The following is a 27,758-nucleotide window of genomic DNA, read 5'->3' as shown; positions in this document are numbered from 1 at the left end:
ATTTTTGAAGAAGGTTTAAATATACAGGCTCATATACCTGAATTATTTTTGTCTTAAAACTGTCTTTGTAGAAGAGTGGTCTGTTAAGAGTAAATTCACCAAATCACTTTTATTTACAGGACGATAGCTTGAATTTGCTCTATAGCCTCGTTTTATTTAATTTAAAAAGTATAAGTGCTTTTTCAATAACTGTGTATTGATATTGTATGATAATTAACTGACTCAAAATTGGATTCTGAGAAAATTTATCACCAAAAATTTCAAACTTAATACTATCATGCTCATCACACTTATCTGATATGAACAAATTAAGTAAAACATTTGTTTTTATAGAGCCAACGTTTTTTAACCTGTATTATTTTGAGATTTATTATCATCGATCCACTGATTAATAAATGGTTTTCTTGTATGACAATATATAGTAATACACTTTCATAAAGACATAATACGAAGGATATATCTACGTTTTCCTTAGAATTTCATAGTAGGGTAGATCGGGGCTAGTTGTGACAGGGGCATGTTGTGACAAATAGTTTTATAGACTAACCATAGGTAGCAGCGTCGCCCGGTTACCCAGAATTCCACGTCCGCATGTCCTCAGTCTGTTTGTGTAGTTTGGTTGTGATGCTATGCGTTTCTGCCGCTTTATAAAATTATATGTCATTTCGTTGTAACGAAGTAAAATTTTGCTGTTGTCTTTGAATTGTTATTTCACTTTCAAACCACAAGGTAAGAAACTTATTCTAGTTGTAGTAGATAGTTTGTTTATTTCTCTCTAGTAAGACACAGTTTGGTTTCTATACGACGTGTCAAGGTCTGTACAAGTGGCTTTATGTAAAATGGCGTACGGTGGGGCTAGTTGTGACGAAAGGCTTGGGGCAGATTGTGACAGTGTCACAACATGCCCCTACTAATTTTAATGCATGTTTATGGGTTTGTTACAGATAATGGTGAGAAATTATAAAAGGAAAACGGAACGTGGTCGGAGTAATATAAACAGTTACGAGTCGGCTTCGTTAGATGTTAAGTCTGGATCGTGTAGTTTAAGGCAAGCAGCTGAAAAATATGGCGTTAACCGGATGTCCTTACTTAGATATATAAAAAAACAACAAACCAATCCAGATGGAGTGGTAGAAATGGGTTACAAAAGACCTCGAATGATATTTTCACAACAACAAGAAGAAGAGCTCTGTGAATATGCTGTTCAGGCAGCGAAAATATTTTATGGTATTAGCCCAAAAGAAATGAAAAGTTTAGCTTTTGAATTTGCTATAGCGAACAAAGTTCTTGTGCCTGAGAATTGGGTAGCAACAAAACACGCCAGTAATGATTGGTTTACAAAGTTCATGCAACGTAACAATAATGTGTCTATTCGTGTTCCTGAGGCTACCAGCTTAAGTCGGAGTACAAGTTTCAACAAGCACAATGTCGGACTCTTTTTTGATAACCTCGAATTAGTATTAAGTCAAAACCATTTTACAGCTAATGATATTTGGAATATAGACGAGACAGGGACTGGGACTGTCCAAAAACCGGTAAAAATCATAGCGAAGAAAGGCGAGAAAAGAGTTGGTGGTGTCACTTCAGCTGAGAGGGGGACCAATGTTACTATGGTTCTTGCTATTAACGCAGAGGGTAACTCAGTTCCTCCTATGTTCGTTTTTCCACGTAAGTTTTACAAGGAGCATTTTGTACGTGATGGGCCAGTAGGTTGTTGTGGTACTGCTAACCCAAGTGGCTGGATAACAGGCCCGGACTTTTTGTTTTTTATGAAGCATTTTGTAAAAAAAGTAAGGTGCTCAAAGAAATCACCGGTTTTAGTTCTGTTAGACAACCACAGTGCTCACCTATATATCGAAGTCCTTGACTATTGTACAGAGCACGGTATTACTCTCTTATCGTTCCCTCCCCATACAACAAATAGACTTCAACCACTGGATGTTTCCGTTTTTGGTCCATTTAAGAAGTTTTTAAACGACGCCATGTGTGGATGGATGAAATCTCATCCTGGAAACACAGTCTCAATTTATGACATCCCAAGTATAGTGAAAACAGCATTACCTAAAGCTGTAACACCAACAAATGTTCAGGCAGGATTTCGTTCTACAGGAATATGGGAATTCAATAGAAACATTTTTAATGAAGAAGACTTTCTGTGTTCTTCGGTGACCGACCGACCTTTGAATAGGCCTATTGACATCGTAGATGGTAATGAGGAAGCCAGTGCTGGGCAGCTTAAAGAGTTTCAGCATCTCGATGAACCTGAACCGTCGTCATATTATGCTAACCAGCCAGGACCCTCCCATACCTATCAACCAGGACCATATCAACAAGGATCATCGCAGGCCAACCTACCAGGATCATTCCATGCCGAAGTTCTGCCTGTCAGCCCTATGGATATAAGACCTCTGCCAAAAGCTGGTCCTCGAAAAAATAAAAAACGCAAGAGCTTAACATCTGCAATTTTGACTAGCACACCTGTCAAGGAGACAATTCGCAGTGAAGAGTTAAAGAGGAAGGAAACAATAAAGTGCAAAGAGGATAAAATAAAGAAAAAATTATTTGACTCAAAACAACTGTTGCCTAAGAAAAAAGCAGCGCCAAAGAAAGAGACCGCAACAAGAAAAAGAGAAGACAGCTCAGAAGAAGAGGAAGAAGATTACTTTTGCTTAGTTTGTATGGGACCATATAAAAAGTCTAGGTTAGGAGAAGACTGGGTGCAATGTATGGAATGCAAGAGGTGGGCTCATGTAAAGTGCACAAAAGATGATCTTTATTATGTTTGTATAAACTGCCACTCTTCAGAACTACAAGTAGAATCAGCACAAATTGACGATAGCGATTAAGTTTTTTATTTTACTTTAAATTCACTAGATGTTTTTCTACACATTTGTTTCTTACATAAACATTTATCAAACATTTATGTATCTATACTTAACTATAAAATAAATTTATTATGGAAACTTTGTTATTATTCTCCAACTAAAGTTTATTATATTTAAAAATATTTACTGTCACAACCTGCCCCAAGTTCGTCACAACTTACCCCATATTGGGGCAAATTGTGACAATATGTGCATTTTGTAAAACTATTTACATACTGTAAGGTATTGCTTAAAAATTGCTGATGTTCCCAAATAATGATTCCCAATTAAAAATAGTACCTCATTAAAGTAATCTAACAGCCCTAAAAATTACGAAAAAAATGTTAAAAATTATTTTGTCCAAAGTGGCACAACTAGCCCCAGTCTACCCTACATGATCTTTAATACATTGCATCCAAGTATCTAGTTTTTGGTAAACAGCAGTCAAATTCAAGTCTTAGACTTTAGTCTACCAGTTGTACTTATATATTAACTGTTTATTAACCCAAGTAAAGTGCAGATATTTATCCAATTATTTTAAATCTAATAACTGTATCCAATAAATATAAGAATACTTTTCTGTATAAAAATAACCTTTTGTATACACTAGCAGTACTTTTCAAAAAAATGAGCTCCGTTTCTTTTTATGAAAAACCAATACTCATTATTTCTTTTAGTTCCTTTTTTCTTATACAACCCTAGTTCATTGTGGCCTAAATGTTAATCTTACCTACTTATTCTTTATTTAGAATGTATCCTAATATAATTATTGTATAGGTAATTCTGAACGTTGGATAATATCCAAAATGGCAGTATTAAATCATTGTCTTATTATAAACATGTATATTTATTTATTTGGTATAAGTTTTAAAGCAATTTAAAATTGAAATATTAACATTATATAAATAATATATAAATAAATAGCAATAGCACAGTTGGAAATCTCTACAATAAAAATTAATAAAATTCAAAAAATATTATATTATGACTTCATTTAAAGACATATAAGTTTTTAAAAAAGCTATACCTGAAAAACATGAGATACTCCGTCGGACGTAACCGATCTCAAGCAAGCAAGCAGTAGTGTTTAATCCAGCCTGAGAGACTTTCACACCCCTTACGAATGACGTTCGGGTGATACAATAGGGATGTTTACAAATTTTTAAATATAGTTAAATTCAATTAAATTCAATAGATTATAAACTATATAAAAATATAGTAAACATGAAATTGTTTAAATATATATATTTTTTAAGATAAATCAATTCTTAATTTTAATTTTGATGGAGGCTAGAAAAACGGCTCCTCGCAGCGAGGCTACGGTGTGTGACGTCAGCAGTCGTATCTACGACTTGTTGTGTATACGTATTTACGAAGTGTAACCAGTTCTTTAAGTATTTATATAGTGATAATGAAGCCAAATAAGTGGTGTTTGCTACAAAGAGAGGGAAAAACTAGAAAAGGCAGTTATTATGCAAGTTAGAAAAAAAATAAATGCAAATATCTGTACCTCGGAAGGAATCAACACTATGTTCATTTTTAAAACTTTACAGGAGAGCAGTTTTAAACTTTTTTTCATCAAAAAGTATTATTGCTGCAGCTATTTATTGAGATATCGAAACAATATTTTACTAGAACATTCTGTTTATTGTTATTTACATAATACATTTGTTATAATTAAAAACAAATTTGTTCCAGTGTTGTTTAACCCTTTTAACGGACGTGGTGTTGTATCCATCTAATAAACTTATTGTACTGTAAGAGTTAGTATGGGGTATTCAATAACAACTACAATCCTATTTGACTTTTACTGACAAAATTTATTTAACCATACAATTTTCCTTTACAAATACAAATACGTATGTAAAAATGCCATTTTAGGTACAAACCACTCAGTCATCCTCAAGTAAGTCTCCTTCTGGATAGTCACTATTAGTATTACTAGTAGGTACTTTAAGTTTTGATAAAAATCATGGCAAAATGTAGGAACATTTGACAGTAATGTCAATAGATCGTTATACTTTTGTTGTGATATAAGTATTGGACTTTGTGATACCAGTTTCAAATCTTTTGGCAATGTAAGGTGTCGCTTTCGAAACCTAACAAGGTCAATCTCCTGGTTTTCGTCATGAAAAGTACTTTTTAAAAACAGAGTTCCAATGCTGTTTTGTTTAACTTGCAGTTAAACACAGTTTGACAGAAGAACTTGCTGTTTGTTAATGTCTCTTTTCTATTAATCAAAGGCGGATTTTAAGATGTTTTGACATCATACAAAGACCTTAAATTTTTAAAATCTTCTAGTTCCATAGTATGTACGGTATATTTCATTGAGGTTTGTCTGACTAATTGCTGCCAGTCCCAGAGCGTGTAAATAGAAATGTTAAGTTTTTTCTCTTTCGCTCTATCAGCGCATGGACAGTGTCCTCTACCATGTGGGTATTACTCTTTAGTAGAAACTTCTGGATGATAATTTTTACTTTTTTAAACAAGTATTAATGCTAACATTTTTATTCTGGCCGTAACATTTGTAAGACCGTAGTATGATTTCTTCTATGTTACTGTCAGGAATGATGGTATCTGCCCATTTTAGTAATGCAGATCTTATTTCATTTCCAATACGAATAGTTTATCAGAACTTTTGTCTATATCAGACTGATCTTCGTTATCAAAACTCAAGGCATCTCTAATAATATGCTCTTCATTTAAAACATCATTGCTTGGTGTATTATTTGATTCTGAAATTAAACAAGGAGTATAATATTGGTTATAAGAGATTTAATAATATTGCTAGTCTAAGGTTGGTATCAAATCACTACATTACTCTTTTGAGGTTATGTTTTTTTAATAGTTTAAAAATAATGAGCAAAAAGGTAGCTTACCTGTAAATGCAGTAGAAGAATTCGCAGAACTTTTTAGTAGGTACTTCAAGAATCTTTCTCCTACGAGAATTATGGTTCATTGTTCTTATTATTAGTAACAAACCACTGTAAACACACCATAAATGGCAAAAGTATTATTATTAGATCACTAACAGTCTACCTCTCATCATAGAGATATGCGCGGCGGTAATTCACATGCGTAGAGGGACAAAACATTAAGTCCACATGGTGTTTTATCCCTTTAAGTAAAAAATTGACTTGGTGTTCTTTTAAAGGTCACTTTCTTTATCAGCAAATGGTTTAGGACCTAGTGCTCTATTCCTTTAAATAAAGTTTAAAAAGTTAATTATTAGTCTGTAATAGTGTCAAAATTGAAAAAATGGACATAGTATTGTATCCCTCCGAGGTACAGATATGAAAACCTGTGGTTTGACAATTTTATGTGAATATGGTGTTAAATTGTTTACAACTGTATTAAAAATCTTCTCAGAATTGTTTTTAGATGTATTTAGACACCCAGGAACAAAACACCACTTATTTGGCTTCATTATCAGTGATTAAATACTTAAAGAACTGGTCACACTTCGTAAATACGTATACACAACAAGTTGTCGATACGACTGCTGACGTTACACACCGTAGCCTCGCTGCGAGGAGCGGTTTTTCTAGCCTCAATCAGAATTGAAATTAAGAATTGATTTATCTTAAGAAATATATATTTTTAAACAATTTTATGTTTGCTATGTTTTTATATATGTTATAACCTATTGAATTTATCAATATTTAAAAATTAGTGAACATCCCTATTCATTGAGGCGAGGAGGATTTACTCGTGTAAACAGAAATCATTCCACCTCGTACTAATGCTCCAGACTATCCATGTTCCCCCCAAAACCACTCTGATGCTATAAAGGCTCTCTTACCAGCAAAGTGCTTATCGTGTGGGAGTCCTGGGTACAAGCACTCCCACACGAAATCCTCCCCGAACATTGCAAACCAGCGTAGGGCGCTATATTCCCGCTATCTCTGGTCACTTATAATCGATGTGTATTGCTTGTTTGAGGTCGGAGTTCTTGCCGCTCTGGGCTACATCCAGCTCAGCGCTCGTGTATATAGGTCCCTGTTGCCCGTTTTTTGGGTTTTGTTAGTATTTTTTTTTTGTGGCTTGCGCCTTTTGTTAGTGTTTTATTAATTTTTTTGGTAGCCGAAGCCGTTTTTTGTGTTTTTTGTAGATTTTTTTTAAGGCTGTCTGAAACGGATAAAATCAGCATTAGTACATACACTGCGATGCCAAAGGAGTGCACATTGTCTTTTTTTGATAAAGCTACGATTATCTAGACTTTATTTATGTTTCCTAATATGCTGTTTATGTCTTCTATGCTTCCATCTATGGTACACATCATATCTCTCGCAGGATCTGGTTTGGGTGGTCTTCTAACTCAGCGAATTTTGTTCTGGCTTTTTCCTCTATCATTTCCAGTACCCTATTTATTTTAGGCCTCTGGATAGAAACCGTTCAGCATGTTCACATCTTGGCAAGTTTGCACCTTCTCTACGGCAGTTGTGTGCTGCTGGAATCTTCTTTTTGTTGTATTGACTTGTGTATCGCCATGCAAGAGCTGCATATGTAATTATTGGTAGTATGATGCTGTTTATCAGTATTAATTTTGTTTTCATTGCTAATTAGCTTCTTTTTCTGTAAAATCCCTTACTCTGGCTCTGGCCGTTACTGTTTTCTAGACTGTTGCGTTAATAAGTGGTGTGAATGTTAGATCTTGGTTCATTGGGACTCTTATGTATTTAGCTTTGTTTTGCTAATCGATAGGGATCTATCTTGCACTATTAGATGTTCTTCTGGGTTATCTCTTCTTTTTTTGAAGATAACCGCTTAGGTATTTTCTGGATGTATTGCTACTTTTCATTGAATACTCTATTCTTCTATCATACCAGGGCCGGCTGTAGTTTTCTTACGGATATATACATGCTCCTGTGTTTTGCCACGATTGCAGATTGTTTGCATAAAAAGGCATACCCATCTACCTAAAGCCTTGCCCTTATATGGCCCTCTTAGTAGCTTTCTACCTCGTAATGCAAGTGATAGTGGTGAGTCTCTATTTCCTTTCTGTCTGATTGTTACATCATTTGATTTGATAAGCTCATGATGTCTGATTTAGCAAGTTTTTAAAAAGTAAGATTTTTTAATTATTTTTGATGTTTCCTTACTTATTTTGTTTTATAAAATATATTACAACAATCTATAAAGTTATACATATTTCTCTTACGAACGTGTCCTTGGAAAACTCGCTAGATGGACTATAAAGACAATAATTGATGTTCCACTACATCAACAAAACTGAAAATACTATGCAACGATAAAAACAAAAATAATTACAAGATAGCACTTAAAATGATGAGATGTATTTACTTTTTGGCATATGAAAACTATCATATAACTACAAAAAGTGTCAAAAATTAAAAATTTAATATTTTCAATTCTTTTCTTCGTTTTGTTTACTGATATAAAGTTTCCCAGTTCTTCATTTGTTCTAATTCGATAGTGTTTCGTTATTCTATTAATTGTCGATCCATATACGTTTTGTTTTGTTATTGTACAGGTTTCTGATTCTGGTCTAATCACTGTTCTGTGTGTTTGGAACTTTGATGATCTCGACAATATCTTTGACTTTAGTATGTCTTGTAAATGTATAATTAACGTAACTAAATTAAAAATATTAATCAAGTATAAAATATTTTCCAATAATCTACATAGAAGTGGATTAAGCGGTCAATTATTATTTTAGGCATCATGTCTCTTCTTAAACCTATAATTTTTGACCATTTTGTTAAGAAAATAATAAATTAACAATTACTTATCTGTAAACACTACAAAAATATTGCTTATTATATTTTGGGTTTTATTTTGTAAATATATTAAGAAAATGAAATAAAACTGCCTAAATATATAGAAGTTTAGTGTTTTAAATTACCATTTGTAGTATATAGGTATTCTATCTTGTTGAAACCTTTTGAGGAGTGTCAGCGATATATTTTTGTAATTTTTGTATGTAGACTGGTTTAAGAATAATTGACCAACATTGTAGATGGACAGTTACTCCTTTCTTTCTAGATTTCAGTCCTACCGAATTTTAGTCAGTAATAGCGTGAAGACTGAATGTTCTGATATGTAGATTAGACGATATAAATCTTTATAACATATCTATCATCTTTAGTGCTTACACATTGATATAATATGTACGAGGTGATGCATTTATTTGTAGCTAATATTAATATACAGTATATATTGTATATAATGAACTATTTTATCACAGGTAGATTATAATACAAAGCTATATCTTTGATAAAGACGAGATAGTTCTGAATAAAGACTAGTCAAACAAATTCTGAGCATTTACTAAGCAATTAATCTTCGAATAGCCACAAAATAATTACAAGCATGATTTAAAGCTTAGACAAGAAAAGAGAGGGGACGAATAATCGTATGGAATTGACTGAAGCCTAAACCGGCACCAGCAAGGTTGCCAGGCTATATTTTATTTCTTCAGTAGATTGAGAATAACGGACATATTATATCAGTAAATAGATTTTTCTCAAAATTTATAATTGAACACATATAATAATCACTTTTTGAACATGATTTTATCATTACATATTTTTTAGTAGATCGATATAGCGTTTCAGTAAATCAGGAAATTAAAGTTGAAATCAGTAGACCTGGTAACTAGCTCTGCTGGTAACCCTAGGAGAATGGGCAACGTACAGGCACCAAAACATGGCGGTCACATCGAAAATGGCTTCACTTTGCGAAGGTTTATTAAATGAGCATTACTTGTCCTCTCTCTTCCCTTGTCTAAGATTTATTAAAGAATTAAAGTAAGCAACACTCTTTAAAGTAACCAAGGCACGAAATTATCGGAAGTCGAAGTAGGAACGAACAACTCTATTCGCATGTTATATTTTTTTCGCAAATTTATTGTGTGATAAACAACGAAGATATCGAGTATCAATACGCAATTAACCTAAGTCAGTAAAGTTAAATACTGGTAATCTCACACTGAGTAATCAGTTAGCTATATGGATTCTGGAAGAAAAAAATATTCGGTAAGATAGTTTCGAAACAAATTCAGATTTCAGATTTCAGATTTTTCTATCAGATGTCGCTATTGCGTCCATAACGAAGTTATGTTATTGTTATTTCTAATAAGACAGAGAAGATTATTTTTCGCGTTAAGAACGGCTATGAATAACTATTCTGATGAGACTTTTTAAGTCGAAATACGTATCAATAGATACATAGACGCTTTGAACGTGAAATCAAATCTTTTCTGTCTTTTTCAAAAAAATATTCGACGAAAACTGTGAAAAAGAACAAAGTCCTTAGGAACATGGACCCATCTTACTTTCATACAGCCACATATAACATACGAATTAATAGAGCTGATGAATATGTTTGTGAATTGGAACAAACACCGTACAACGTCAAATAGAACATACTAAGTATCTGCAAAACTCGTGTACTAGCAGAAAAATATCCAGGTTTAAAATGTGGCCTATATATTTCAGAAAAGCAGCGAAAAAAACGTTTACACAAACGGCGTAGCGCTTTTCATAAACAAATAATTTCTCTACGAAGTGATAAAAAAACGCTATACACTCTGGGCCAAAATTAACCGGCCACCTGAAAAATGGGTAATTTTTGATGTCTTATATCTCCTAAAGCTGTTGTCCGATTTAAGAGATTTTTTTAATATGTTATAGCCTTATTCCTTGACAATATATTTATAATAATATGGTTGCTAAACAGGTAAATTTTCATTATATACCGGGCGTACGAATTAAACTGTACAACTCTTGAACAATTTGTAATTAAAATTAAATTTGTAATTAAAATTTACAATTAAAATTGTAATTTTATTATAATACACAATAATATTATTGTGAGCGAATATTGTTTTAGTTGACATTTTAGTGCTTATTTATTGTTTGTGATTTTAAAAATGCCACTCGTTCCAACTGATGCTGCTAGGGCAGTAGCTTTAGTTGATGCTGGTTACAGTCAACGTCATATCGCTGGTATACTCGATGTACCTAGAACTACGGTACAAGATGCCATCAGACGATTTAGGGAGACAGGATGATACAACCGCAGGCCAGGTCAAGGCCGAAAACGATGCATTTCAGTTCGAGATGACCGCGTCATTGTCACTAAAGTATTGAGAAATCGCTTTTGCACCGCTCCTGAAGCTCGTAGATCTCTTCTTAAGGTGAGAAATTGAGAAACGTTAGTGTGAGTAGACAAACGATTAGAAGAAGACTGTCAGAAATAAACTTGAGAGCTTTTCGTTCAGCTCGCGCACCACAACTGTTCCCACAACACCGTAGGGCTAGACTTCATTTTGCACGAGAATATGCTAACTGGACTATGGTGGAATGGAAGAATATACTGTTCTCAGATGAGAGCAGAATAGCCCTAATAGGTCCAGATGGGCGCCAACGTGTCTATAGGCGTCAAAATGAAAGATTTGCTGCATGCGCTATAACCGAAACAGTAGCTAACCGAGGAGGGTCAATAATGATTTGGAGAGGTATTTCTTAAGAAGCGCGTACTGATCTTGTTGTGTTTGGTAGAGGCAGTGTGAATGCCCATGTATACGTGCAAGAAGTTCTTCAAGACCATGACAATGCACGTTGCCATACGGCAAGATCTAACCGTAAGTACCTTAATGAGATCGGGATATAAGTTCTACCATGGCCAGCACACAGTCCCGATCTTAACCCAATTGAGCATATCTAGGACAACCTCAAAAGACAAGTAAGAGCAAGAGTACCAGCTCCTGCATCCTTTGAAGAGCTGAAGACAGCTGCGGTAGAGGAGTAGCACAATACCCCCCAATCTGATATCCAGGATATCATAAATGGATTGCCAAACCGGCTCCAAGAAATCCTAAGGGCTAGAGACGGCAACACCCATTATTGATACCCATTTTTTTTAATTGAACTTTGATTTCCAAAATATTGTTAATTTGAATTTTCTTCGAAGATTTTATTCATTGGATTTTTACTGTAAAAAATGACTTTTTTTCAAAAAGATTATTTTTTCTCTTCCGCGGAAATAAAAATTGATAAAAAACATGTCTAGTTGTTAAAGCACCTAACTTTTGTATTATCCAACATAAGCGAATCAATTAAAAAAAACAAAATGTTGAGAAAGCATGAGGCTATAGTTACGATTTAATTTCAGTATTCTACAAATGCTAGAATATTCCAAAGGGTGATGCAAACTTTAAGAAAAAAACACAGTTTGATTCGTACACCCGGTATACAATGAAAATTTACCTGTTTAGCAACAATATTATTATAAAGATATTGTCAAGGAATAAGGCTATAAAATATTAAAAAAATCACTTAAATCGAACAACAGGTTCAGGAGATATAAGAAATCAAAAATTACCCATTTTTAAGGTGGCCGGTTAATTTTGGCCCAGAGTGTACAATAAAATAAACAGTTCATATACCTTATCTTTCTAAATAAAAGCTCCTATTATAGCTACAGATTGTACACGAATATTCACCGTCGGGAAGTATGAAATGAAGAAGCAAAAAGGCAAAACAAATCGCATATCTGTATATATATATATATATATATATATATATATATATATATATATATATATATATATATATATATATAGACATATTATAGTCGGGAGACCTCTTTTCGATGGCGAATTAGGTGAACCGCAAATTAAAGGAACGACGCGACGCTAGGAATAACGTTTTACTCCGACATGCATCTACAATTCACCCTTGAAAAACACTATCTTTTTCACTCTTTACGTAGAGAAAAGGCGTTAAAATAAAAGTAAAATTAGTGTTCTAAAAACAAGTATTGTGTGTTGAAAAAGTTGTGAAAAAAAAGTCTCGAGATGTTCACAACTAAGACTTTTTTTAACAACTTTCACTGTCAAGTTCAATTTAAGAACGAAATCAAGAACGGAACGGAATGTCAAGAACGGAAACTTTATTGATTTAAATACCCAAATATCAAATATTTGCATCACCCATTATGTACACATGTAATATTTTATTAAAATAATTGTTTTGTTTTAAATAAATAAAAAAATATTTAACTTATTACAAAAATTAAAGTGACACATTGCCTTCTTTGAGACACTATTGATCAAAGACATTTTAAACATATTTATTTAATAATTTGTGTATCTTTTTATTGCCATCCTAATATTTTATTATTAAAAAAAATTAGAAATTTATTAAGACAATAACTTTTTAATTCTACAAAAATGTGTCACTAAGCAATAAATTCAAAATACAAAACATGTAGTTGCATTATACAGAGTGTTAACTATTTCACTTCGCAGAAAAAATCGCAAAAAGTCATTTTCTAACGATTTGGCATAAATGACCTTTTTCGCAGTAACTTCTAAGTGATTTTCTAAATATTAATCCTAACATCTACTTTATGCAAATATTTCTTATGTTCTATTTTGACTTATCTTTTTAATATAATTCGTTTTAGTAAACAAAAATGTATATACATTACACTTGTAATGTAAAAAAAAATGTAGCATAGATGCAATGCGAGACACCGCCAAACAACTTGTGTTAAAGCGGTGAGTCTGTCTATTTCTCAGGAACCGATTTTGATCAAAATTAGGAGACGATAGGATGTGTTTCAATTAAAACTCAATAATTGAATCATTGTTGGAATTACAAAATTACTACTCTCAAAATGTTAAGGTTGTTAAAAAGCATTTTTTATGTAGGTGATTTGTTAACACACTGATATATATATATATATATATATATATATATATATATATATATATATATATATATATATATATATATATATATAATTTAACCAATTAGTTTACTCTTAGCTTAATAAAATATATCTATCTCTGTATTCGTGCAGTCCATCCAATAAACTTTTGATAACAGCAAGTTTGCGAATATTTCACGTTTTGACAATTTTTATCCGTATGCAGATATAGAAAGTTTCCTACTGCGTGTTTCTCAGATTTCATATAAGTAAAAATAAATAATGAGTTTATTAAATCCTCATACGTCAAATTCATACTTAGTGTTATGGAAAATAATGAGTTAAAAAAATCAGAGCATATGATTCTACAAGATGGCATAAAGTTCTAGTTTCGGGTAATGTGTAAATATGTTAAAAGGAGGAATTTTTTATTACACCAACTTCTTAAACACACACACAGACATACACAATATGTACTACCATGAAATTCATACTTGACATTGTATCACATTTTTGTTGATTATTGAAAATGAAATGGTATGGATAATATCTTGTGGGATGGGAATTGCATAACCGGTAAATAATCAATTGGCAAACATGTTATTTAAAACATGCGAATAGTTTTTGCAATCAGTATTTATCATCATTGTTATAGTATCGGCTGTTAAATTTATGTTCGATTGCTTTGTCTTAACAGTTTTCGTACTTATTTTGTTAATTATTTTTTAGTTTTATTTTGAAGACGAAATATTAGGTTAAAGTAACACGATTTCCCGTATAGTCCATCAATTTTTCGTAGAATAAAAATAGATATAACCAGAGGTATAAGTTAACGACATCCACGTCATAGACCCGTCTCACAAGACAAAAAAGAAATTATCTGGAAGGTATATGATCGACTAAAAAACACTACCTATAATGGAAGCTGTTAGTCGCTGTTCTTTTTTAGCAGGAGTATCAGTGGCAACAGTTGAACGTATTGTGCGTGAAAAAAAACTAACCGATGATTTTTAACCTTCAGCTGAGCAAATCAGTTCTGGCGAAAACCTGTTAAGTTGGATGAAGCACAAAAATTACTCCGAAGAACTGTACATTCATTTTTATTTGAAAATTAGGCTCCAACTCTCAAATCTACGTGAATTAATATGAAAAGCATTACAAGATCTTAACTTTCGATATACAAAACGATGTCGGAATTCCATGTTAACAGATGAGGGGAAAATTATGGAGACGTAATTATCTACGCTTAATTCGGAAATATCGTTCAGCAAACCGAAAAATTTATTAGCTCGACGTGGCTTTAGTTAACGCTGGACATACAGTCACCCAAGTTTGGCAAGATACAACAGTAACAAATGCACAACAAGCAACTTTTTTGAAGGTTTACTGACAAAATTGCGAGCACCGTCAAGGAAAGGGCCAGCGTTTAACTGTCGCTCATATTGGCAGCAATACTGGTTTTCTGCAAAATGGTGTTCTTGTTTTTATATCGAAGAAAACTGGGGACTATTATAAAGGCATGAACTCCATATGATTCGAGAAGTGGTTCGAGACCATTCTCCAGCGGGCAGATAGTAACTCTGTCATAGTATTTGATAATGTATCTTATCACAGCCGCCTTGTTAAACGCATTCTAACCATGACTGAACTGATAGAAAATCCATCATACAGAGCTGGCTACGAGTAAAATGTATTTCATTTACAAAGGATATAGTCAAGGCAGAACTAATGACAATAATCAAGGAGCATCGCGGTAGATATCGTCAATACGCTGTTGATTTAATGGTTAGACTTGATGGTATTACTGTTTTGAGATTTCCATTGTGAGTTGAATCCAATTGAATTAGTTAGGGCTTAAATAAAGGCATATTTTGCACGAGAGAACGTAACATTTAAAATTTGCGATGTTCAGCGACTATTACAAGCCAGTATAGATTGCATAAGATTGCATACATCCTACAAATTGAAAAAACACTATTGGCCAGGTATTGAAAATAGAAGAAAAAATGTGGAAGCTGAATGGGATAATGGAAAATGTTATTAAACCTGTAACAGTAAGGATCGGCGCCAACGAGTCAGAAGACTTAATGAATTCTAAGGATTTTAATGATTTATAAACCAAGCTGTAAGTAAAAAGTTTAATGTTTAGTATAAATATTTTTAGGTGACATAAGATTGAATGCTCGAATAAATGAACTTTAATCAAATAAAAGGCAGATATCGAGCACAGTTTTTTATTAAATCTTGCCCAAGTACTTTCGCTCCTAGAGCATATTTAGGGGCATCTGAAATAAGCCAAGAAATGTTTTTTCAACTGAAGAAAAATTAATTGACCTCGAAAAAACTCGAAGTTGACGGTTGATAACAAATTTTTTGTAATATAACGTTTTAGACTTACTTCGTCAAATTAGGCTATCCAACAATATGGTGAAAATCATAAACAATAACTGATACATTTACACAACAGGAGACAAAGGACAAACAGTTTAAAAATTATTATAAATTTGCAGAAGCTAGATATTGGGTGACAGCAGGAGAGAGAATGGCTCCTAGTCTTAACGAAAATGTTAAACTGACATCTTATTGCATATTACCGATTAAAATGTAAGGAGAGCCATCAAAATGTTGTGAACCGATATTATTTTGATTTCCGTACTCGTACTCGTACAATTCGAATATCGTATTACATTTATTAGTCACATTTTTTAATTTATTGTCAGAGCAATTGTAGGCTATCGCTTAATGTCGCGGGATATTGGCATAGACTCGAGAAATCGCAGTTGCCACACCTACCTCAATGTATATTACCTATGACCAGCTGAATGATTTACGTACTGTATATACAGAAAAATGTAAATCCCAGTTTTAGGGATATAAAAACGAGATGTAAGAGTATGGAAAGAAATGTTATGAAATATAATACAATAACAATAATGTACGATATTTTAATAAAAGTAGACATATTTTTACCCAAATTTATTCTTAGTTTATTTAGTATTTAAATGAATAATGGTTTGTATTCGATGTCTAGCTCCTCCTCTTGAATTTAAGCTATGAATTGAATTTTAAGTATGAAGGTTACAGCAGGTATTTAAAATTATACTGCAGAATTGTTTAAAGCCTTACAGTTTTAAACAGATTATAAAATATTTTAGCTATATAACTCTAGCTCTAGCTATATATGTCTATATCAGTTGAATTTTAAAAATTATAACTTTCAAAATATTTATACAATATTCCGAAACTAAAATTTGCGTTATCCTGTACCGGGTGGTGAATCGTCAAATGGGCATTAGGAAACTCAATGCGAAATTCTAAATTGTTGAATTTCTGCTTCCCTAATTATACTGAACTCTGCATTGAAAACAAATGTTAATATTATTCTACGAATTAAACACATTCCCACACTTTGCAAAAATATAATATATTTGCTAGATTATTGTTGTAAAAGCTAGGCCACACATGTGCAGAATGTGTATAATGGGTTGCACTCAGTCACAATGAAGTTAGATATTACAATATTTGAATTGTCAATTTTAGGTTGAGTTTACCGAAAGTACACGCTGAATATAGCCGCAAGTGTCAACCAAGAATTAAAATATTTCGGTTTGGCAGTGTTGGGATGTTTTTAAAATGCATATGTTGTATAATTCAAATATAAAGAGAGAAAGCTTTTACAAAGTACATATCCATTATTCTATTTTATGAATTCTGCAATTTTTAATATATATGAAACAATAACGAGTAAATATTTGTCTCTCTCGAGATTAATTGCAAACATCTGTTGCAATCTAGCAACTGCTGATTTGACGACTGCCAAATATATTCTCTAATTTATGAAAGGGTAATTGCCAAAAAAAATTTCTAATAATTAACTGCAATTAATCTCCAAAGAAACAAATATTTACTCATTCTTGTTTTATATAATTCAAAAATTGCAGAATTTTTAACATAATATAAACAAAATGTACTTTTCTAAAGCTTTAAATCTTTTTAAAGCTCTAAATCTTTTTATATTTGAAGCAGACAGCATCTGCATTATAAAAACATGCCAACACTGCTAAACGGAAATTTTTTGTTCCATGTTTGACATTTGCGGCTATAATCATCTTGTACTTTCGGTAAACTTACCCTTTTTTTTATTTTATTATGAATTGATTAAAAAGCAATAAAGTTAATGAAATATACTCAGATGAGGAAAAATTAGCTATAATATTTTATGCAGGCCATAGTGCGAGCACTGTCAGATCTTTACCCAGCGTAAGATAGTCTAATAGTCTAAGTCCAGGTTATACATGAATTCAAAGGATTTAAAAAAATTGAAAACATTGACACCGCGATTTCCTAATGACCGTACATTTTTATTATTTAATAAACAAAAAAAATAATTTAAAAATAAAATATATTTATTTTTAGACGATATTGGGTTTTAATAATATTCTCAGGTTTTCTTCTCGATCAAATTCTATAATTTTGAAGATTTGGTTCATTATTTTAATGTAAATGTACATTCATCGCTAAACAAAATGTTTTTTTTAATTGTCTACATTAGCCCTCTCTAAAATTTCATAACAAAATTCCGCTCATCTCTCAGCATCTCTTTCTTTTAGTTCTTGATGACATTGAAATTTATATGAACGGATTTTTTTTTCAAATTTTTGAGGGCTGTGGAATTATGAATGTCAAACTGATCTCGAGAACGTATTGTAGGATTTTCAAGTATTGTTGTTAATACATTTGTTTTTTATTTTCTAAATTTCTTGTACCTCATTAATATTGTTTGTGCAGGTAGAATTAGGAATCATGGTCCCAGTATTTTCTCCCAACTTTTTTATAATCTTTTGAATTGTTGAATGACTTTGGGAATTGGTTTATTGGGATATCTTATACTAAATGCAGAACTGACAGTGCACCTACTATTGTCCGAAGAAAACATTTTTATTATTGCTACTTTCTTCTCAACTGAGTACATTGTATCAACTTTATTATTTTTTGAAACAATAAAAATATTGACAATTCAAATATTGTTAATATCTAACTTCATTGTGACCAAACGCAACCCGTTTTACCCATTCTGCATTACGTGTGGCCTAAATTTTATAACAATACTCTAGCAAATATATTATATTTTTGCAAAAGGTGAGAATAATATGTTAAGTGTAAAATTAAGCTAAGTTTAAAATATTTGGAAAAAATATTTATTATAAATACTTTACAGACCTCTAACATAACAGAATATAACATCCTTGCATAAAACGTTATAAAATTTGTTTAAAATACTTAGTCTGTTTTTCAACATTAGTAATTTTAGATTCCGATCTCAATACGACTGCTATGTACGTCTTAACATGTATATTCATTGTGTATATAATAATCCAATTATACGTTCAAAGTAATTGTAGTATACCTTATGACTATATGATACCAGTTTCGTAAGAGTAATTTAGCCTGAGTATTTATTAATGTATTCGTCCCTCGTATACACATGTATATGTTGGTATTTAATACTAAATCTCTTATTTTTGACACTTCTAGTCTTGTCACAGTTGATGACATTTATTTGGATACTAAACCTCAACCGTAGAACGTAACCCACGTCCGTGGTTTACATATTACATAGAACAATAACATAGTGGATCGAAGTCTTAGTCATCTTTCAAGTAGGTTACAAAATCCACATTTTTTTAACCAAATCGCTTTAACAAACTAGTATTTCTATTGCTCAAAAATATTGAACTACAAATAGTCTTATTAATACAAGATCCAACTGCAGGAACATTACGTTCATAACGCAGTTCCTCAAACTCACATTTTACATACATTTAAAATTAGGAGAATACGTTGATAATAGGTTGCAAGTCAAAACGTGGCTGCAAATATTTTTAATTCAAATAAAATACATTGATAAAGTACAAATAAATTAAAGCTAATTTATTCTTAATGTAATGATATAAGGTTGCCTTAGAAAAAATGGTCGCAAATTATTGTTGCCAGCTGGTAAAAACGAAAGAAATTGAGTTAGGGCGCAACGACTCTTGTTTGACAAATGATAATATGTATGTTATTATCATCGAAAGAATATACTAAGGATGAAACATATTGCTGTTTATATGTAGATAATAGACGACGGAACTGACGTCACATTACTAGCTAAAATGTCCGACGTGAATTTGATAGGTGATTAATTATTTCCGGATATTTTAATGTTAAACAGGTACCATTATGTGTTAAGACCGCTTTACAGCTCGCAAGAAAACTTGCTGGTATTTCTTGCCTGACTAACTTTAAGTCTATTGCAAGGTCCTTATGTGCGATTTTACATCTTGCAACTCGGCTTGCAAGGAAATTAATGTTGAAATTTTTACCCTTAATCTAACATAAACTTTTTTTTAAATTATTTATTGCTGTTTATTTAACTCAAACCACAATCCGTTAGTTGCTGACATGAAAATAAAATTAAAAAGAATTGAACTCAGAAAACAACAACCAAAAATTAATGCAAGAATGCTAACAAACGAAGAAATAAAAAACGAATTAAAAAATAATGTGAATGTTAATATGCAAAAAACACTAACTGACAACAAACAAATTATGGATGTAAATAAAAAGTGGTATAATCTAAAAACACATTACTGAAACCAGCTCAAGAAAGTTTGATACAACATAGGTTAGGGGCTAAAAAACAGTGGATGAGAGAAGAAATACTATTGCAGATGGAAGAAAGAAGGAAATATAAAGGAAAAGATCTACAGAAGTATAAAGAAATACAACTAATAATTAAGGAAAAAATCAAAACAGCCAAAGAAATCTATTTGATGAAACAATGTAAAGAGATAGAAGAACTAGAAACAAAATATGATATGGGAAATAGGCACAAAAAAATAAGAGAAGTGAGGAATGGGTCGAAATAGACAGCAAAGACACATAAAAGACAAAAAAGGAGTACTACTAATAGTTTTACCAGAGCAATTAAGACGATGGGAGGAGTACGATAGAGAACTTTTCCAAGATAAAAGAGGTGAGATGCAGAAAATACAAGAATTAAATCCTTTAGAGAGACAGAAGATCACGATAGATGAAATCAAATATGCTATCAAAAACTCTAAAGACAATAAGGCAGCTGGATTAGATGAAATACCAGTAGAACTGTTAAAACTAGTGGAAGAGGATAACTTGGATTTTTTTTCAGATTTATTCAACACGGTGTACGATACAGGAATAATACCACGAGAGTGGCTAAAGTCAGCATTTATAACCATCCCTAAAAAACAAGTAGCAAAAGAGTGCTCTGATTATCGAACACCAAGCCTCATGAGTCATACTGTAAAATGACTGCTGAAAGTAATACATAAAAGAAAATACGAAAGGCTAGAGGAAGATATTAGCGAGACGCAGTTCGAGTTCCAAAATGGAATGAGTACCCGAGAAGGACTATTTACCATCAACATATTGATTCAGCGATGTCGGGATGTAAACGTTGATCTACACTTGTGCTTTGTTGACTACGAAAAAGCTTTCGATAAACTAAGACATGAAAAACTAATATCAATACTTATGAACAAGCGCATTGACAGTAAAATCTTAAATATAGTGCAAACATTACATTGGAATCAAAGTGCCATAGTTCAAATTGATGGGCAACACTCAGAAGAAATGAAGGTCTGTAGAGGAGTTAGACAGGGATGTGTTTTATCGCCACTTTTGTTTAACTTATATTCTGAAGAAATTTAAAAAAAAAACGCACAATAATATCAAAGCGGGAGTTACCGTTAACGAAAAATTAATTAACAACTTACGATATGCAGACGACACTGTAATCATAGCAACGAGTATAGAAGATCTACAACATCTTATCGAAAGCTTAAGTATGAATAGTGCTGAGATGGGAATTACTATAAACGCTAAAAAAACGAAGTACACGCTAATTACAAAAAGACCACAAAATATACATCACCTATTGACAATCAATGGTAACGTGATAGAACAAGTAGAAAAATATAAGTACTTGGGAACTTTGATCAACGAAACCAATGATCATACTGCAGAAATAAACAGGCGAATAGAGATTGCCAGATCAGATTTATACGAATGAAGCCACTTCTAACGTGCAAAAATCTAAATTTGGAGATCAGACTATGTACCATTTGCTGTTATATATTTTCAATATTATTATGTGGAGCTGGAACATTAAAAAAATCCAATTTAAAAAGAATCCAGGCTTTCGAACTCTGGTTATACCGCAGAGTATTAAAAATATCATGGACTGATTGAATTACAAATAAAGAAGTACTGGAGAGGGTTGGTAAAGAAACAGAACTAATCACCATTATACAAATCAGAAAACTAGAATACCTAGGCCACGTGATGAGGGGACCAAAATATGAAATTTTGAGAGTCATAATACAGGGAAGGATTCCAGGAAGAAGATCTGTTGACCGAGGGCAGAACTCATGGTTGAAGAATCTACGTGATTGATATCAATACAGATCGATTGATTTGTTTAGAGCAGCAAGTTCAAAAATAAAAATAGCCATTATGATTGCCAACCTCCGTAGGGAGACGGCACTCTAAGAAGAAAGTTTATTTAACACTATTTTTAGTAAATTTCGAAATGCCAATACTATTTTATTATTATAAATCCGTGTCAATCGGTGATTATGGCATTTGACATTGCGGAAAAATCTAACGTCCTACAAATTTCCCTAGACTGGCGTGAAAACTTACAGAGAAAATGGCACCAAACCGATTATCGCGCAATTGCAAGAAGTTGCAGGAAATAATCAGCTGACGACATACTACGCATGCCTTTATGCAACTTTATTGCGTCTTGCAGGTATAATTGCAAGCTGTAAAACGGACTTTAAGTCAATAATTTTATGTATTATTTATGGTGAATTAATAAAGTGGTTAAATTTTTAATATTTTGCATCCAGTCACATCAGTGACGTGCGATGAGCAATTACGTACCTGTGAAAAAAAAATTATATATATATATATATATATATATATATATATATATATATATATATATATATATATATATATATATATATATATATATATATATATATATATATATATATATTACACCACTGACATTCCGGAAACAAGATAGGCCATTGTAACTAGCTACTTTGAACGCAAGTATTTATTCATAGGTTCCATCCTTAGTATATTTTATTATATCGATGATTGTTATATCTACTGACGCATGCTATAAAAACTCACACACTGACACTTCAAACCAGTAGCGTTGCGCGCTAGCTGTCGTTTATTTTATCTTTGATGCCTCGCGTTGTTAACAGCTGACAACTCTAATTTTCGACCATTTTTCCTCAGGCAAACTTATATCATCATATTAAGGAAATAAAAAAACATGCATATACCTCATGAGCAACGTATTTTATTTAAAAAATAAATAAACGAACTAAAATTTTTGTCAAAAATTAAATACTATTATTTGAATTAGAAATATTATTGGTCACTTTTTGACTGGCAACCTATTATCAATGTATTCTCCTAATTTTAAATACACTAAACGGCAAAACAAGTGGCCCCAATATAAATTTCTGAAAATAAAAATTCATTGGAAGTTTTATGCACTGTTTTTGCACAATTGCACAATTTAAATGTTTATTGCGATCATGTACTGCTAAACAGTAATTTAGCTTTTTCAAAGGTGGATTTAGACTAAATGAATAATTAAGATATGGTGTGACCTATTGTAGATGTTGCTCCAATTAATGCATTGCTGCAAGACAGAAGAAGTCAAGTTTATGTATCCTAAACTTTAGCTAATCCGAGAACTACAGTACAGAGAGCTTTTCATCGCTTTATAGAGACTGGTACATACTCACGTCGACCTGGTTTCAATCATAGAAAAGTTACCTTACAAAGAGATGATCGTTTTATTGTGATGGAACTTCCTGATGTGAAGAAATCGCCATTCCACTGCAATTGCGGCAAGAAACTGTCTGCATGAGGTTCGAAATGTGAAAGTAAATGAGAGAACGGTTAAAAGACGCCTTAATAAAAGAGGACTAATGGCAAGAAGGCCGGTTATTGTTCCCGAATTACAACCCCGACACTGTAGGAATCGATTAATTTTTGCTCGACAACATCAACACTGGGAAATACAGGATTGGAGCCGAATTCTCTATACTGATGAATCGCGGTTCTGTTTGAAGTCTGGCGATGGCCGAGAGAGGGTTCAGACATGCATAAATTAAAGATGTGCCCAAACTTGTATGTCCCAGACAATAAGAAAGTTTGGCGATGGTGGTGTCATAGTTTGGGCTGGAATCTCATTTGAAGCTGGAACTCAACTTATTTTTATCAATGGCCCCCTGAATGCTCACCGGAATATTACAATTTCGTAATTATACATGATAATGCACGGTCACATACTGCAAGAATCATGACAAATTACTTGGAGGAAGTAGAAATTAATACTCTAGAATGGTAAGCCTGCGACTCTGATCTGAATATGATCAAACATCTTTGGGATGAACTTCATCAACCAGGCCAGCCCAGAAAGTCTTGCAGAACTTAAAACATGCTTCGTGAAGAATATAAATGTATTCCTCAAGTTTTTATTCAAAATTTGTTCCTGTCCCTTCCAAATCGTTTGCAAACGGTTATTGATGTTTTAGGGCATAATACTTGGTATTAGACAATTTTGTTCAAGTTCACTCGTAATTTTTATTGTTTGTAATTCGTTTCGATATTACACTATTTTCTTTTGTAGCCTTCTAATTAAATAAATTATGCTAAGGAATCAAGCAGTACTGGTCATTTTTTGTTTCAAAAATCAAAGATGTTGAGTATAAAATATGAAACAGTGCATAAAACTTCATATGAATTTCATATGAGTGGCCACTTTTTTTCCGCTCACTGTATATGTACAAATGTGAATTTGATTAACTACGTTATGAACGTAGTGATCCTGCAGTGGGATCTTAGGCTATGTAACGAAATGTTATAAACGCAAAACATGAGACTACAACATGATTTCGATATATGACCCTTGTACCTTGTCCTTCCTACAGGCTGTCTCAAATTTAACAAAATAAAAACAGTTCCTTTCTTCCATCCAGTATAAGACCAAAAGAGAAAGTTGAGGAAACCTTTGCCCAATAGTGTAAATTTCAAAGAAAAAATCTAAAATAAAAAATAGCGAAATCAGTTCACGAGAAAATCAACTATGAAAATGAGCATAATTTTTGGTGGTGCAAAATTTTGACCGTTAAGAATGCCAAATAGATCGTTAACAAAATTAGCACCTATATTGTTAGAAGTAAAGTAAAGGGGAGGTCGACTAAGCACGAGGTGAAAATAGCGGAGGTAGATTTAAAGGAAATGGGCATCACAATCTGAAAAATAAGGTCATACATAAGAGCGGATGGAGACAATATTAAGACAATAATATCTACTAAGGTCCACCTGGAAATATATTTTGAATCCAGGTGAACAACATGATCACTCCATAGCAAAGTAACACTTGAATTAGATTATTATTTAACAAATAGTTTGATACGCTGCTACAAAGAACTTATCATCAGTAGGAAACATCAAACCATGAGCATTAATGAATACATGCATACCTGAAGATGCGAGAGCACTAAACAGTATTTTGAATTGTCGACTTCATATGATATAATTGCAGAATGAAAGTGAGGCCTTATCCAACAGATGTTATTGACAGATTCGATAAACTGTAAAAGTACAAACTTTCAGAATATTGATATTTCTTCTTCAGAAAGCTGTAAACTTGAGTTACCCGTCTAGATGTTGGTGTTTATCCTAAATTTATTAACGACAAAAATAACAATTCTTAACCAAAAATATACCTTTCCCATCATAATCACGAATTCTTATAAATGTAGTTAAGAACGTTGAACATGACTCCTAAATGAGCCAAAAACACATATTTTCAAAACGAAAATTGATTCATTCAATATGATTATATTAATGGAAGTCGCTAGAAATATGCTCTATGTAGACAAACTTTAAATGACTAAATAACTCCAGAAATGAGAAATTATAGTATTTATCTTGACATATACATTATAATCTTCTTAGTTTATATTTATATAAATAAGCTCATCTGTAGAGAGTGAAGTTTGAACATTGGCTGTCAGTTTACTTTGAAATTATATAAATATTATTTTTTGTCGTATGATATATCTAAAGATATTTTAATTTGTGACATTTTGCTAATATAGGTATATTTTGTAATATTTTTATAGAATTCTGTATATAACAAAGTAGCCTTCTAGTAATCATGAAGGGCTCTTAAGTTTTTCAATAATTTCGAATTTAAGTTATTTTACACGATCAAAATTTCACTAGAAATTCTAAACGGTTTCTAGGTTTTAAATATTTCCAGGGCGGACTAAGGCCTAGGTAACCTAAGCACGTGCCTAGGACCCGTAATTTTTGGGGCCCGAAAATTAGATTTTTAATTTTTACCGAATCATTGTTTGATGAAGTCGACAAGTGTGGACGAGCATTCCCGTGCTTATGCATCCACACCCGCAGGTCATGGTACAAGGAATAACAGGTATGATACTCCCGAGCGTGAAACTGGAACGAGTTCGCGCATGACGTCACAATGCGAGTGATTTTAAATATTCCCCGTAAGAACATCGGCGCTTGGAATACAATTAATTTGTAATTGGCAATAAAAAGTCATTTTATAGATTAATAGAGTCTCTATTGAACTATTTCGGATTTATTGAAATATAGGTGTTTTGTTATTTTGATTGAAAAATTAATAACTAATACAGTGAACAAAAATAAATCTTCAAAATAAAGTTGTGAATTTTATTTAAAAAAATTTTTTATATTCTTCGCTTTTTAAACCTATGAAGGTAACATTTGTAAAGTTTACGAGCTCTCTTTTTATTGGCTCGTCTAATTTGGCGCCAGTCTCAAGGAGAGGATCGAGCCCTCGTCCAGTTGCACGTTGTCGAAAACTAATGGCAGAAAGGCACTCAGAAGACAATGGCCTAACAGCCCGAACAAACAGTTTAACAATATGATGCATAATGATAACATAAAATTCATTACCTTTCACATGGAACATAAAAGTAAAAGGTTAAAAAAAGGAAAAGAAAATAGAATGAAAGTATAGTACGCTATTTAGATCTTTATATACTAGTAACAAAATAATAATGACAATTTATAAATATTGATTAATAAACACATTAATTACTTAAATTGATTTAATATGATTAAACAGCTATTATTGCAAATTGTAGAAAATCAAAAACTACTCATAACTCAGACCTGACATACAGATGGTCACCTGTCAATTAAACGTTTTACAACGGTTTAAGCAACCCTACCTTTGATATTTTCGAAATAATAGGAAACTCTGAATTTCGTGTATGGATAAAGGATATACACAAAAAAATCTTTCCCGTCGTAGTGTAAAAGATCGACAGAGCAAAACGGCTCAACAGTTGCCCCGAAAAACTTTAAAAAATCACTAAATTGTAAGTTGAAATAACTTGCTGTAAGAAAAGTTGAAAGTATCAGAAGGTAATGTATTTACTATTTTCCATGAACATTTGTTATAAGAAAAAACTTTTAACGTGAGTACAACGTTTGTCAACCAACAGTAACAACAGATGATTCAGAGCATTGTTTTTCAGTGCAATAAACAGGCCATTACATCGATATTAACCCATGGAAATAAGCTTTTTTCGTGACACTCGTCCGGCCAGCAAACGACAGTTGTTTTGAGTAGTATGGACCTCTATAACAAGAACATATATGTTTTCAATTAAGGTTTCAAATTAAGGTCAAAAAAACCGAAAATTTTGGCTTTTTCGCCTATTAGCAAAAAGTGATGTCTCAGGATGTTCATAGTAGCCTAAGATCCCACTGCAGGATCACTACATTCATAATATAGTTAATCAAACTCACATTTTTACATATATTTAAAATTAGGAGAACACATTAATAATAATCTTTAATACCTCGCGTTTCTAACAGCTGATAACCCTAATTTTTGACCCATTTTTTTTTTCAGGCAACCTTATGTCATCATATTAAGAAAAAAAAATAGCTTTAATTTGATATAAAAAAAAACATGCATATATGTCATGAGCAGCGTATTTTATTTAAAAAATAAATGAACGAAATAAAATATTTATCAAAAACTAATTACTATTAATTGAATTAAAAATACTTGCAGCCACTTTTTAA

The 27,758-nt window shown here is 32.2% G+C and overlaps 1 protein-coding gene across 1 annotated transcript in view; it reads right to left on the bottom strand.

Moving 5' to 3' along the window:
* The window catches only part of put (activin A receptor type 2 punt), a 140,795-nt gene that overhangs the window by 1,083 nt on the left and 111,954 nt on the right, over positions 1-27,758 (bottom strand). The window lies entirely within an intron of this gene.

Source organism: Diabrotica undecimpunctata, chromosome 6 (assembly GCF_040954645.1).
Source record: "Diabrotica undecimpunctata isolate CICGRU chromosome 6, icDiaUnde3, whole genome shotgun sequence".
Taxonomy (NCBI): Eukaryota; Metazoa; Arthropoda; class Insecta; order Coleoptera; family Chrysomelidae; genus Diabrotica; species Diabrotica undecimpunctata.
The sequence above is the reverse complement of the archived record's forward strand: the minus strand, read 5'-3'. Positions and strand labels throughout refer to the sequence as shown.